The sequence below is a fragment of the Salmo salar genome, chromosome 23 (assembly GCF_965601325.2).
Source record: "Salmo salar chromosome 23, fSalSal1, whole genome shotgun sequence".
Taxonomy (NCBI): Eukaryota; Metazoa; Chordata; class Actinopteri; order Salmoniformes; family Salmonidae; genus Salmo; species Salmo salar.
This window is the reverse complement of record NC_138313.1, coordinates 33,321,549-33,334,271: the sequence shown is the minus strand read 5'-3', so window position 1 is coordinate 33,334,271 and position 12,723 is coordinate 33,321,549. Positions and strand designations below refer to the sequence as shown.

The 12,723-nt window shown below is 45.8% G+C and overlaps 1 protein-coding gene across 1 annotated transcript in view; it reads right to left on the bottom strand.

Moving 5' to 3' along the window:
- The window catches only part of LOC106584427 (leucine-rich repeat and immunoglobulin-like domain-containing nogo receptor-interacting protein 3), a 45,802-nt gene extending 41,288 nt beyond the window's left edge, over positions 1 to 4,514 (bottom strand). Inside the window, exon 1 of the mRNA XM_014169750.3 lies at positions 4,010 to 4,514. The gene's annotated coding sequence lies outside the window, so the exon portion shown is untranslated. The remainder of the gene's footprint in view (positions 1 to 4,009) is intronic.
- Positions 4,515 to 12,723: the final 8,209 nt, after the last annotated feature.

Genomic DNA, 12,723 nt, shown 5'->3' with positions numbered 1-12,723 from the left:
CCAGGGTCGGGGCTGTGTGTGGGAACATTTAAACAATAAAATAGCTATTTTGGACAAACACTTAAAAATCTATTAAATGAATGCCACCTGCAGCTGACAAGTGGTGGGCAGACCATGGGTAGGGTAATCAAATACCCTGTGCCCCCACATCAATCACATTATGGCACAATGGTACAACCAGCTTGTGGCTTGTTTGATGACTAGATCATTCATTTTGTAATTAAAGAGCTGGCCCAAGCAACAGACCCACTGAGAGACAAAGAGGAACCTGAGCCATTGTCCCCCAAAGGCCACAGTAAACAGGTGTTCTAAAACAGGAATGCCAGAGGGGCTATGGCCTATGATGAGTGAATCAGCTACTGTAGCATAGAGCCTGTATAACTCACCCTGCTGCCCCCACAACCCACTCATGTACATCCATACTGGAGAGAGATCTGTTTTATGGCCAGAAAGTCACACTATTTCAAGTCGAGCTGCCAGGCAAAGAAAATACATAAAATGAAATGAGGTGGAGACTGACGAGTATATAAACTCACAGCCCCTGACCACCTCCTCCGGCTCTCCACTGCCCACTAGGTGATTTAGCGGCTCTGCGGCCACACTCAGTTACACTTACAGGTTCATGTTTTTAACTGTCAGCCTCTCACACTTCCATGCCCCTATCTTCTGCCATTTTGTATACCTTCTGAAAACAACAGGATTAGGTCTTTGTTTTTAAAGGCTGTGTATGGGTAAGGAACGAAGTTTATGGTTGACCAATAATTGACATCCCTGAAATGTGATGAGAAACCAACCATTAACAAATTACTTATCAGCGCTTAACAGAGTCCAGGCTGTAGCAGATTACATTGACCATGGAACAGAAATAGCCTATAGATATGATAACCAGCTACAGTGAACCAGCTAAAGCATACAAACCGCTACTAATCAGTCCTAGCTCTCTCTTTTAGCACCCTTGTAAAGACATGACTAGTTCATTCCACTCTCTTTCATTCCACTCTAGTTCATTCCACTCTCTTTCATGTCAAAACGCTGCCCCCGAGGAATACAAATCTCTGTCTCACCCTCTCCTCTGTTCTGACCTGCTATTGTAGTATCTGCGTTGGCAGATGCTCTGGGTGCTACAAAGAGGTCACAGGCAAACTCATTAGCTCAGATGCCAAATGAACCGGCCATGTTGTTACAAGGGTTCCGCTCAAAGCGAGAACAGAGGAAATGCATTATGGTTGGAGGATGTGAAATGACTGGTGGATAGGTGTGGTATGATGATGGGATTGTGGTGGTGTGACAAAACTGAGGAATATTGCCTGCGAACACGAGCAGGGCTCCTTCTGTAATCTCCTTTATTGGCTTTAGTCTCCAGCTGGTGGACATCCAAAGACATCATAGTACAATACTGAATCAAGTTACATAATGGTGCTAATTCCAATCACTACACCTCTATTGTTCGTATTACACCTTCATAACAAGGCAATGTAGCAAATGACAACCCTGACACGTAAAACTGTAACACAGGTTGACAATATTGGGCTCCCGAGTGGCGCAGTGGTCTAAGGCACTGCATCTCAGTACTAGAGGTGTCACTACAGACCCTGGTTAGATTCCAGGCTGTATCACAACCGGCCGTGATTGGGAGTCCCATAGGGTGGCGCACAATTGGCCCAGCGTCGTCTGTGTTAGGTTTTGGCCGGGGTAGGCCGTCATTGTAAATAAGAATTTGTTCTTAACTGACTTGTCTAGTTAAATAAAGGTTAAATTTAAATATTGAAAGGAGCCTGTCTGTTCAATGACCTCTATGAGGTGTGAACCAGGATTGATGTTCTTAAGGTATGATTGATGTTGCCGACTCACAGCGCTGCAGTTGGTCCAGGACAGGTCATTCTGAACATTCATTATGCAGCTGAAGCAGTGAGAGAGTGGGAAGTCAACTTAAGTAGAATGCCCATATTTCAAGAGCGAACTGTCCAGCTGGATATTTTCACTGTTGCCACTTACATGCTACTAGTAGCCCTCGGGCGTTTGACAGCACACAGGGGCAGTGTTCTGCTGTCCTCCACCACTTTTCCACTCCCTCATTCTCTTCACCCACTGTGACAGTAGTGGTGCTCTAAGTTTACTTACAGGGGATGCATGGCTGTTTTACTGTCCTCAAAGCCATGCTGGGAAACAATGAGGCTCGGCTCTGCCAGTGCTGAGGAGATGTAATGTCACATTTGAGCACAGTGGACAGCTTTATATGCAACAGCAGGAGATGGCAGAGATCCGTAGGCGTAATGGATACATTGCACTCGGAGGCACCATGGGTGCCATAACAATTCATTAGGCCATTTCATTATGGATGGGCAGGGTTATACTGTGGCTAGGTGCTGTTAAACGCAATTGACTGAGGGTTATAAGTGCAATTGCTACCGGTGCTCTCCTGTCTCTGATTAACCAATATCCCATCCAATATCCCATAACAGACAAAGTATCATCTTGTCTCATTGCATCTTATCTCATCTCTCACATAAAAATCCATCAGGAAAACCAATAAAAACTGGTATCAGAAATAAGTCCAGGCATACAGGCAGGCAGATTGGATAGGAGAACTAGACTGTTTCACCAGCAGCTATTGTTCCTGCTGTCTGACTGTCTGACTGACTGTCTGTCTGACTGTCTGTCTCAATGTCTGTCTGACTGACTGCATGTCTGTCTGACTGACTGCCTGTCTTTCTGAATGTCTGTTTGATTGACTGCATGTCTTTCTGAATGTCTGTTTGATTGAATGCATGTCTGTCTGACTGTCTGTCTGTCTGTCTGTCTGACTGAATGTCTGTCTGTCTGTCTGTCTGTCTGTCTGTCTGTCTGTCTGTCTGTCTGTCTGTCTGTCTGTCTGTCTGTCTGTCTGTCTGTCTGTCTGTCTGTCTGTCTGTCTGTCTGTCTGGCTGCATGTCTGTCTGTCTGTCTGACTGCATGCCTGACTGAATGTCTGATTGCATGTCTGTCTGTCTGTCTGTATGTCTGTCTGTCTGTCTGACTGACTGCATGCCTGTCTGTCTGACTGACTGCATGTCTGTCTGTACATCTGCATGTCTGTCTGTTTGTCTGACTGCATGTCTGACTGCATGTCTGTCTGTGTCTGACTGCATGTCTGTCTGTGTCTGACTGCATGTCTGTCTGTGTCTGACTGCATGTCTGTCTGTGTCTGACTGCATGCCTGTCTGTCTGACTGCATGTCTGTCTGTACATCTGCATGTCTGTCTGTTTGTCTGACTGCATGTCTGACTGCATGTCTGACTGCATGTCTGTCTGTGTCTGACTGCATGCCTGTCTGTCTGACTAGGGCGGCTAGAAGCCCTAGAGCTCCAGAGTCAGTCATTCAGTCAGTCCCACTAAGCCAGTCAGTCTGACTGTGGCAGGACAGGGAGTCAGTCCAACAACACGTCCGCCTCACAGTGAGACGCCTGTGGGGTCGATCCCGGGTGCAGCCTCCTCTCTGTCCTGGTAATCAAGCTCTAATTGTGTGAGGATGAGCAAAGACACGGGCAGAACGTGGTGGCACAGAGGAAGAAAACACAGAAGACACATTTAGGGACAGAGAGAAAATACCCACCCACAGTGATAACAACATCAGATGTCTGTCTAGCTCCTTGGAAAACAATCTGTTATGACTGCACAAACCCACTTTGACCTGAGGCTGATGGAGAAACAACACACAGAGCCTCTGGAAGTGATAACAGAAGGGTTGGGAATGGGACGACACTGATGTGATCGGAAAACTGCACAAAAGTCCACAAGGCAGGGAGAGAAAAGAGGATGATTATACAGTATCCATTCATTTAGCTCCAATCTAACATGTGGTGTTACACCCTAATTAATTAATGCTATTACACCTTCAGTTGATCACAGGTGGATGTCAGTGACAGGGAGTCCTGTCCCAAGTGCTATGGGGATCCCATGTGTTCAATGTCTGTGCTGGGTGCATGCCTGTGTGAATGTGTGGCTTTTGCATCAGTAGAAGTTGTCTTACCCAGATCTTGACCGGTGGTCCATCCACGTTCGCAAGCCTGGTCCTCACTCGGCGTGTGTGTGTTGCCTCTGCGCCTCGGTTCTGCAGTCCGTCTGTCCAGAGAGTGTGTGTGTGTTGGACTGTAATGTTGCTCCACCAGCTTCCTATGATAATACTCACTGAGCCTCCAGCCTGTGACAGCAGCAACTGAGCCTGACTGCAATTGCTTCGCTCCCCCTCTCGCTCCCCCTCGCTCCCGCTATCTATAGTGCATCAACCCCTTCCCTCTGCCTCTGCAGATGAAAAGGCAACTGAAGTCTCTTTCCCCCTCTCTCTCTTCTTTGTGTTCCAGAGTCAGCTTCTGGTTCCCATTGGGCACAGGGCTTTGTGTCTCTGCCACTGTGACAGCCTGAGCTGGTGATGGTGTGCTCTTTCACTACAGGGGCATGTGAGTGTGTGTGTGTGCGCATGTGTGTGTGAGGGAGAGAGACAGCCCTGCTGCTGCTGTTCAGTGGAGCACATCTGTGCTGTTGCTGCCTCTCCACTACTCCGGTTGTTCAGCTTCACAACTCACTCTGCTAGCAAACTAACGGCTTAGGGATCATCTCAAAAGTCTGGAAAACAGGAAAAACATAGACAAAAGGTTTAGCTCATCCACAAAGGGCCAGATGGCAATGGAATGATGGAAAATAGAGAGGTTCAATACATTGCATTTGAGATTGCTTGAACATGGAAATATACTTTTTTTCTTGATATTATAATATATTTCTAAACTTCTGCTGATCAGACAGTAAAAAAGCACATTTACTCTCTCCCTCTACATAACCCCAGACAAGCAACATAGGAGTCACATTTTATCCCCCCTGGGAGCTCAGAAGCTGAGAATGAGGAGATAACTTTACCTCCAGGCTGTTCAAACATATATTTTATACTTCAGCCATGGTGTTAAATAACAGAGTAAATCGGAGTCTGAGGCAGTGCAAGAGCGTCATATTCAGGTGAACGCATAGACTGTACCTTATTTCACCCCTTATTGTCCATTTATTGTCCCTAAGAGACAACACTTCAGGTGCACTGATGCAGAATCTCTATGCAAAGCTAAGAAAATGCGAACACAGTTATATTATGTAAGGAACCACCCAGTAATGATCACATGGAAGGGTGATCATTTTTTTTCTGTTTCTGTACTAGCACGATTCCTACTCATTGGCGGACAATGTCATTCCAAAAATGTATGTTCATAATCATATTACAGCCTACATGATAGTTCTGCTGTTTTATCTGAGGGTTTACATTTGATCTCTTATAGCAGGGGTTGGCAAAAGGCGTGTGAGGGAGTTATTTTTTAAATATTTTTTTTTACACCAATCTCGACAAATCATTTTTGTATAGACCTAGCTTTGTGCACAGGAGCATTGTCATGCTGAAACAGGAAAGGTCCTTCCCCAAACTGTTGCCACAAAGTTGGAAGCACAGAATCGTCTAGAATGTAATTTTATGCTCTAGCGTTAAGATTTCCCATCACTGGAACTAAGGGGCCTAGCCCGAACCATGAAAAACAGCCCCAGGCCATTATTCCTCCTCCACCAAACTTTACAGTTGGCACTATGCATTGGGGCATGTAGCATCTCCTGGCATCCGCCAAACCCAGATTGGTCCGTCGGACTGCCAGATGGTGAAGCGTGATTCATCACTCCAGAGAACATGTTTCCACTGCTCCAGAGTCCAATGGCGGCAAGCTTTACACCAGTCCAGCCGATGCTTGGCATTGCGCATGGTAATCTTAGGCTTGTGTGTGGCTGCTTGGCCATGGACACCCATTTCATGAAGCTCCCGACGAACAGTTCTTGTGCTGACATTGCTTCCAGAGGCAGTTTGGAACTCGTAGTGAGTATTGTAACCGAAGACAGACGATTTTTATGCGTTTCGTGCTTCAGCACAATGACGGTGCCATGTTCAAAGTCACTGAGCTATTCAGTACGGGCCATTCAACAGCCAATGTTCGTCTATGGACATTGCATTACTGTGTGCTCAATTGTATACACCTGTCAGCAACAGGTGTGGCTGAAATTGCCGAATCCACTAATTTGAAGGGGTGTCCACATACAAGTGTATGTCAACAATCCTTCCTCCAAGAGACTATTCTATGGATTACATTTAGTGAGAAAAAAAATTATGGTATTTTTATGTCTGGGTTTTGTGAGGAAACACTCTAGCCTTCTGTTGAGCAAGAGGCAGGCATAAGTTGGCACCATCTTGGAGTCAAGTGTACTCATGGATGTTGGAGTCAAGTGTACTCAGGGATGTTGGAGTCAAATGTTCTCAGGGATGTTGGAGTCAAGTGTACTCAGGGATGTTGGAGTCAAGTGTACTCAGGGATGTTGGAGTCAAATGTTCTCTGAGTCAATGTCTTGCATGTGATGCTGAGCTATTGTGATATTGAGAAGCATACATATGTTGGTGCAAAGTCAACCATCACATTTCACCTTGAGTGAGAGTTTCTAATCAATGCAGTCAACAAGCCCATACAGATGCTCTCGATATGTTCAAGCCAACACACTCATTTTTGAAGTAAGTAATAGTCTATCTACTGGCCCTGAGAAACTTTAAGTACACTCACAAACATCCTCGCACACCAGATGCAAAAGACTGAGAGAAGGAAGAGAGAAGGGAAAGAAGAGAGAGAGAAGTTTAATAGACTGAGGAAACTGATAAATGTACCGGATTGCAACTATGTGCCCTTACAATCACAGATGAGTGCAGCTTTTATAATGAGGGGCACTGGAATTTGTATGTGCATACATGCGTGAGCATACATGCACGAGTTTGTCTGTGTGGCTCAGACACAACAGTGTGACTGCTGTTATCAACTGCATATCTGCCCTAGGGAGGAAGCTGCTGTGCTGGGGGGTTAACAGCTTTTGCAGCCTGACTGTTCCCTCACTGCAGCTGTGAAAGGGGCCGAGTAATTCTGCTGCTCTTTCACGCCCTGCGGACCAGGCCGATCTGGGGTGGCACACAGCAACACAGTAACACACACTCCCAGGACTGGGAGGGTGGTATGCTGACCTCAACTAGGGTGCTGTATGATTTGTGTGACTGGCCAAACACTATCAAAACATAAGGAGCATGCTCACTACAGAAATCAGTAGGAAGGTCATTGTGGGGGAAGAGAAACACATCTCTGATCAAATCCCGATTACTGAGACAAGGCTTCAGATGTTAGCAGCAGAAAGGTGCAGCATCTGACACCTGTGGAGTGAAGCTGGGTTATTGCAAGTGTCACTGCCTCTGGCACCTGAAACATATTCCCAAACTGAACAAATGTGTGCCTTGGTGCAGAGTCATGGTGATTAGCGTACTAGTGGAGGGTGAGTGTGTGTCCGCGTGCGTGATTCGGAGGTGGTTTATGCGAGAAAGGTGGTGACTCACACTGGCCTGAGCTGATGCTGGAGACCCTGTGGCCTGTGAGGAGGGAGGGGAGAGAAGGAGGGAGCGAGGGGAAGGAGGGAGGGGAGGAAGAAAGGCGGGTGTGGAGTGTGTGTACCCTGTAGCCTCCACAGAGACTAGGAGAGAGAGATGGTAGACGAGGGAGAGTGAGTAAAAATGGGAGCAGGGAAAGAATGAAATGGAAAACAGGGTAGGAGGCGGAGTGAAAGCTGGATGACGAGGGAGAGATAAAGAGGGGTCTGTGGGGAGAGTGTGTAGGCTATGCATCCTGCAACATCCACAGAGACTGCCAGCTTGCAGAGAGAAGGGAAGGGAAGTCTGTGGGCCCTGGAGCCTCCGGAGGGATTGGCAGAGCAGGTAGCGCCGTGGAGGGAGACAGACAACGCTAGCTGCACCCGCAGGCCTACACGCTGAAGGAGGGCGCTCGGTGGGCGGGGGGCCATGTTTACTAAATACAGATCCCCACTGGGAGACTGCCTCTCTGTGTGAATGTGATTACACTACACACACCATTTACCAGCAGCAAAGCCTTATCATTACTGAATAATTACTTCTGCAACAGGAGCACAGGGAGGATGAATGGGTGCAGGTTATACTGTCTACTTACACTGAGCGGACAAATCATTAGGAACACCTTCCTAATATTCAGTTACACCCCCTTTTGCCCTCAGAACAGCAACAATTCGTCGGGGCCTGGACTCTACAAGGTGTCGAAAGCGTTCCACAGGGATGCTGGCCCATGTTGACTCCAATGCTTCCCACAGTTGTGTCAAATTGTATGGATGTCCTTTTCATACACACAGGAAACTGTTGAGCATAGCAAAACCCAGCAGCGTTGCAGTTCCAGTGCACCTGGCACCTACTACCATACACAGTTCAAAGGCACTTAAATATTTGTCTTGTCCATTCACCCTCTGAATGGCACACATAATGTACACAATTCATGTTTCAAGGCTTAAAAATAACAAGTGACATCAATAAGGGATCATAGCTTTCACCTGGATTCAACTGGTCGGTCTATGTCATGGAAAGAGCATTTGTTCTTAATGTTGTGTGTACACATTGTATATCGCTAAGAATGTGAGAGTAGGGTGACTCCACCAGCAGGTCTCAAACCCAGGCCACCAGCACCAACGTTGAACACCCTAACCATTGTGCAAATAAGGGATATCTTTAGGGCATGTGCTTATTGGGCAAGTATAGTTAGGCCCTGTCCAGAATAAACCTTAACCTTGCCTCCCTAGGCACTTATGTAGATGAAACAACTTGATTGGTGTACACAATAGGGTGAATGCACTTTGAAGTAAATCTCAGCTCTGTTAAAAGAACACTCAAGAAAAGCTATTTTATTTATTATAGTGATTCAGGAGTTTCATTAAAACATGTTAATATGCCCCACCAACATTAGACAACTATACAGAATGCCCTTAAATCGCAAAAAAAAAGTACTGTAAATCAAGTCAAATTATGAAAATAGTCAGATTAACCGATACCTTACATGGACATAGTGGCGTAGCGGGAAGACCGGGGTACCGTGAACCAAGAGGTTGAGAAACCCAGGTGAGGACATGAATAATAATCACCTACTTCAAATATGTAACTTGAAAACACTGTACGTTAAAAGCACTGTGTGTGAGTATCCCTAACCTTACCAACAGACAAAGAGCTACAAATTGATCAGTGGTTCAGGGCCTTGATTGGCTTGGCAACCGTAACAAGGAGTGATGTCTAATGAATTTTTTTGGGGGGGAGAACGTTTCTTTGGGACCATCAGGTGACGCCCTAACAACTGATACACAGAAATGTTCCTGCAATGTTCCCATGAAACGTGTCTAGAATTAATAAATAACCAACAACAACAACAAAAAACCACAGGCCAGATTATAATTGTTGTAATGATTAGGCTTCGCTGTACCGCTGTACCTCTGTCAGGTCAAGACCAGGGTGAGGACGATGAGCATGCAGATGAGCTTCACCGAGACGGTTTCTGACAGTTTGTGCAAAAACTATTTGTTTTTGCAAACCCACAGTTTCATCAGCTGTCCAGGTGGCTGGTCTCAGACGATCCCGCAGGTGAAGAAGTCAGATGTGGAGGTCCTAGGCTGGCGTGGTTACACATGGTCTGCGGTTGTAAAGCCGATTGGACGCACTGCCAAATTCCCTAAAACAACGTTGGAGGCGGCTTATGGTAGAGAAATGAACATTAAATTCTCTGGCAACAGCTCTGGTGGGCATTCCTGCACTCAGCATGGTAATTGCACGCTCCCTCAAAACTTGAGACATCTGTGGCATTGTGTTGTGTGACAAAACTGCACATTTTAGAGTGGCCTTTAATTGTTCCCAGCACAAGGTGCACCTGTGTAATGATAACACCGTTTAATTCACGGAGTACCAGAACTGAGTTGATGTGCAGGGGTAGGAGGTAATTGAGGTTGATATGTACAGTGTCGTGAAAAAGTATTTGCTGAATTCTGAATGATTTCAGATCTTCAAACAAACCTAATAGTAGATACAGGGAACCTGAGTTTACAAATAACAGCAACAAAGAATGGATACATATTTATCTGCCTCTAACCCTATTACAGGGGCTGAGTCACTGGCTTACTGGTGCTCTTCCATGCTGTCCCTAGGAGGGGTGCGTCACTTGAGTGGGTTGAGTCACTGACGTGATCTTCCTGTCTGGGTTGGAGCCCCCCCTTGGGTTGTGCCGTGGCGGAGATCTTTGTGGGCTATCCTCGGCCTTGTCTCAGGATGGTAAGTTGGTGGTTGAAGATATCCCTCGAGTGGTGTGGGGGCTGTGCTTTGGCAAAGTGGGTGGGGTTATATCCTGCCTGTTTGGCCCTGTCCGGGGATATCGTCGGACGGGGCCACAGTGTCTCCCGACCCCTCCTGTCTCAGCCTCCAGTATTTATGCTGCAGTAGTTTATGTGTCGTGGGGGCTAGGGTCAGTCTGTTATATCTGGAGTATTTTTCCTGTCTTATCTGGTGTCCTGTGTGAATTTAAGTATGCTCTCTCTAATTCTTTCTTTCTCTCGGAGGACCTCGGAGGACCTGATGCCTCAGGACTACATTTACATTTACATTTTAGTCATTTAGCAGACGCTCTTATCCAGAGCGACTTACAGTAGTGAATGCATACATTTCATTTCATACATTTTTTTTTTTCCTGTGCTGGCCCCCCGTGGGAATCGAACCCACAACCCTGGCGTTGCAAACACCATGCTCTACCAACTGAGCTACAGGGAAGGCTACCTGGTCTGATGACTCCTTGCTGTCCCCAGTCCACCTGGCCGTGCTGCTGCTCCAGTTTCAACTGTTCTGCCTGCGGCTATGGAACCCTGACCTGTTCACCGGACGTGCTACCTGTTCCAGACCTGCTGTTTTCAACTCTCTAGAGACAGCAGGAGCGGTAGAGATACTCTGAATGATCGGCTATGAAAAGCCAACTGACATTTACTCCTGAGGTGCTGACCTGTTGCACCCTCGACAACCACTGTGATTATTATTATTTGACCCTGCTGGTCATCTTTGAACATTTGAACATCTTGGCCATGTTCTGTTATAATCTCCACCCGGCACAGCCAGAAGAAGACTGGCCACCCCTCATAGCCTGGTTTCTCTCTAGGTTTCTTCCTAGGTTCTGGTCTTTCTAGGGAGTTTTTCCTAGCCACTGTGCTTCTACACCTGCATTGCTTGTTGTTTGGGGTTTTAGGTTGGGTTTCTGTACAGCACTTTGAGATATCAGCTGATATAAGAAGGGCTTTATAAATACATTTGATTTTGATGATGCTTGACCGTTGGTATGAGGTTCTTACTGTGGAATGAAGTGTTTGGTTTTTGCCAGGCATAAATGGGACCCATTTCATCCAAGTTGACTTGTGTCAAGTTGACTGAATGTCCTTTGGGTGGTGGACCATTCTTGATAAACACGGGAAACTTTTGAGCGTGAAAAACCCAGCAGCGTTGTAGTTCTTGACACCGTCAAATCAGTGCGCCTGGCATCTACTACCATACCCTGTTCAAAGGCACTTAAATCTTTTGTTTTGCCCATTCACCCTTTCAATGGCACAAGTACACTGTCTCAATGCTGAAAAATCCTTCTTTCACCTGTCTACTCCCCTTCATCTACACTGATTGAAGTGGATTTAACAAGTGACATCAATAAGGGATCATAGATTTCACCTGGTCACTCTGTCATGGAAAGAGCAGAAGATTTTAATGTTTTAAAATCTGTGATTTATTGTGGAGTAAACGCGCACACACACACACACACACACACACACACACACACACACACAGAGAGAGAGAGACAGAGAGAGAGAGCAGGGATTTTCCTGCTTTAGTATTTCGATATGGATATCCTCACGACAGACAGATACATAATTGAAACAAAATAATACACAAAACATGACTGCAGCTATACGTTCACACGACAGCATGAAACATCTATCCCCTACGCTTCTAGCGGGAAACAGCTGACTCAGCAAATTAAGGTGAATATCAGTCAGGAACATGTGCCCCGATAATGCTGAAGTCGACAGAAAAGGAAGAGGGAGGCGAGGGTCTGGAAAATTAATTATAAACACACTGAGATCACCATGAGAAATAACCTGGGTACCTGGCTGTATCTGTATTCAACAAGGATACATACCGTAAATTCCGGACTATAAGCCGCAACTTTTTTCCCAGGCTTTGAACCTCGCGGCTTAAACAATGACCCGGCTAATATATGGATTTTTCACGCTTTCAATTTTTTTTTCTCCAATAAAACACATTCTGTGACGTGCTCAGTTTTTTGGCGGCATGAAGCTTTCATTAGACCAATGAAATTGCCGAACGGGTTAAGGTCAAACAACTTTTTGTTTACTGTTTAGATTAAATTGAGCACTCTCAAACTTCCCATCATTCTGATTACGGTAGTCATTTTGTCACCCTCATCATGGCAAAGACACAGAGAAATGCATGTGATGCAGCTTTCAAGTTGAAGGCGATTGATCTGGCTGTTGGAAAAGGAAATAGAGCTGCTGCACGGGTCTTAATGAGTCGATGATAAGACGTTGGAAACAGCAGCGTGAGGAATTGACTCAGTGCAAAAAGACAACTAAAGCATTGAAACAAATGAACTTTACACAGGCTTTAACGAAACACGGCTTGTAACAAAAATAAATAGGCTTTAACGAAACACGGCTTGCAACAAAAATAAACAGGCTTTAACGAAACACGGCTTGTAACAAAAATAAATAGGCTTTAACGAAACACAGCTTGTAACAAAAAATAAAAGTTGT